The 2,878-nt window shown below is 48.3% G+C and overlaps 1 protein-coding gene across 1 annotated transcript in view; it reads left to right on the top strand.

Moving 5' to 3' along the window:
- The window catches only part of FOXP1 (forkhead box P1), a gene marked incomplete at its 5' end in the record, with an annotated part of 33,860 nt that overhangs the window by 29,911 nt on the left and 1,071 nt on the right, over positions 1–2,878 (top strand). The window lies entirely within an intron of this gene.

A 2,878-nucleotide genomic window follows, 5' to 3' on the forward strand; every position in this document is an offset into this window, starting at 1 on the left:
CTGACGCGCCACTGTGGGGTTACAACTGATGGAGCGCACAAGGAGTTGGAATTTTTTTTGTTGTTTCCGTGCAGATCTGTCCCCGGGTGGGTTGTATTACCCAGATAAAACCCTCCTGCTTTGGGGGATGGAGCCTTTGCCAGGCTCAGTGTCTGGTGTTTGTGCAGCACGTGAGCTGCCGGAGGAGGCTGGCGTGGCCGTGCCTCCCCGTGGCTTTGTGGCCCTCTCCGGCTTTGTCTCGCTCGGGGTCAAACAGCCCTTTTCATAACTTGGCGCTCGCTTTGCTTTTCACTCCTGAAGTTGAGGTTTTTTGACTTCTGGGAACCACACCAAACCTCAAAGAGAAACTCAGTTAAAACCACCTGGTTTCACCTGCTTTCATAACAAAACCAGAAGGAGGGCAGGGTTTGTTTTGGAAAGGTTTGAGGACCTTTGAAGGAGCTTTCACAGCGTTTTGGGTGGTTGTGAGGCCAGGGGGTACCTCTCTGAGTTACCCGTTCGCTTCTGTCTGCTGGCCAGGTACAAGGTGGCTTGGGGTTGTGGTGGGACACTGAGACCTGGCCCCTGAGCAGCCTTTGGAGAAACTCCAGTCTGAGGCCACCTCTGCTCCACACAACATCCTCTCACCTCTCTCCTTTGAAAATTTCTCATCCACTGTCTCAAAAATAATACCTTTGTAAAAAAAAAAGCAGCCCAGCAGTAGCATCAAAACCAGAAAGCCTACAAGCAAGACTTTTAAATTAAAACAGCAGTAAAAAAGGTCACTGCCATAAAGGCCAAGTAGCACACGCTTTATCGTTCTCTTCGTGGAGCTGCTCTTTCCCCCTTCTCTTCTGTTTCTCATTTTATGTTTTCTCTCAAGTGAGGGGCCCCACAGCCTATTCATAATACAAGTTTTTCTAGTTGCAAATGATCGGCGTGGTTTCATGTTGGCTCAGGTCACGAGCCACCGGGACGCTTAGCACACGCGCACCTCCAAGATGAGGATCCGCTCGTGACACTTTTTATGGGCTTATGCTAATTCTTAACCTCTGATATTTGACTCGTCTCTTCCCAGTCTTTGCTTTCCCCTCTCCTTTTTCAATAATTAAGTCAAAAATATATGAGCGACGTCTCTTTTGTAATTTTTGCAAAAATTACACGACACGCAGAGGAACCTCTTCGCTGCCAGGGATGCGTTGATGGGGCTCGTCTTAGTGACTTGGAAGGGAAGAGGGGTGTGTTTGTGGTTACTGCACCATTTCTCCCCACCGCTCCTTCGCGGGCTGGGTTGGAAGGTGCGGCTAATAGTGAAGTACTGATCTAGCGCTTTACCGCTCAGGAAGTTGAACTGTGCCGGGACTTGAAAGGCCTTCACAGCTCACGTGAGAAATGTCTGTAGTCAGCAAGTTAGATGCTTCCTGAACCGATCCAGCCTCAAGCCAAATGAAATAAGAGGGCGCGGTACAGCTTAGCTCACCGTGCCGGGGTCCAGCCGCTTCGCCCGGCTCGCTTGAAGTAGGCAGGGTTACCTTTGGCTTGTACGTGGGTACCGGGTGCATGTTCCCTGTCTGATGATTTCTCCTTGTTGTGCACCAGTGGAGCAGAGTACAAGCAGAGCTGTCGTTCATATCTACACAAAACATGCAATAAAATGCAGCTATTTTAAACCACGTGTTTCCAAGCAAAGCTGTGCAAAGAGAGGAGGCATTCTTAACGGTGAAGGTGCGCGCTTCAGGTTTCACGAGGCTATGTGAAAGGGTTAAATCAGCCCGCTTGGAGAAAAAACCCTAGACTCTAGGAGGTGGATATCAACTCAGTGAGAGACAGAGTGGGACTTGAACTCATTAACACTTTATTTTAAGGGATTGCCTACAACATCAATTATTTAGGGAGCAAACAGGGTCTCCGTTGCTGTGTCGCATTATTAATACTCAGTAATGTCAATAAAATCCTACTTTCCTCTAAAGTCCCACCAACAAGACACTATTGACTCACATGGCTATTTTACATTTCAAAAGCTGTCGAACAAAAAAAAAAAAGAAAGAAAAAAGGTAATTTGTATTTGTATAGGATTTGTTGTAAATATGATTTACGAACAACATTTTTCAATTGTTATCGCGCCCGTTTTGAATGACCAAGCCCCGCTCCCCTGCGGGTTATTCCTGTGCTGTGCCGTAATGAGAAATTTGGCAGATCTCATCTCTTTAGTACATCCTTGTGCCCACCGTGAGCTGGGGATCATGTTCTGCCTTGTTTACAGCTGACAGTGTTATTATTCTCGTTAGGACTGTGCTTTCTTATCATATTGTTGTGTTGAGCGAGCCTTTTCCTCTCTGTTTGTGTTTCCTGGCAGGGCTTTTCTTCCCTTATTGACAGTTTGTAAAAATATGCATTAATTTGGAGTTTAAAGCATGTATCATGGTGTCTCTTTGCTGTGTTTGCTTGAAGTTGATTAATGATAGAACCTCACTTGGGGTCGTCCTCTGGAGAGTTGTCTCACAGGTTCTGCATGTTAACGAGAGACGCCGCACACACAGCGAGCGATGATTAGCCCAGCCTCCGCCGCCTCGGCGGGCTGACAAACTGCTGCGTTGCCGGGCGGATGCTTATTCCGCTTATTTATCCAAAGATTGTATTAATCAACTTAATATGTCAGCTGAGAGCGTTTTCTCTCCATCTCGAGACGGAAACCCTATCGAGGTGCTCCTCCCAGAGTGTTTTCCCGGGGAAGCTGAGCGCTGCCTGCCCGGCGTAGCCTTCGCTTGGCTTCGGTGGCTGGCCCAGGAGTTGAGGCTCTTCTCCTTGGTGACCTGGAGCTCTTAGACCTGGCACACCGAGTCTGAAACCCCACGTGCCGCCTCGCCTTTCTCCCCCAACCACCCGAGACGCCAAAACC

The sequence above is a fragment of the Buceros rhinoceros genome, unplaced genomic scaffold (assembly GCF_000710305.1).
Source record: "Buceros rhinoceros silvestris isolate BGI_N320 unplaced genomic scaffold, ASM71030v1 scaffold15763, whole genome shotgun sequence".
In the NCBI taxonomy this organism is placed as follows: Eukaryota; Metazoa; Chordata; class Aves; order Bucerotiformes; family Bucerotidae; genus Buceros; species Buceros rhinoceros.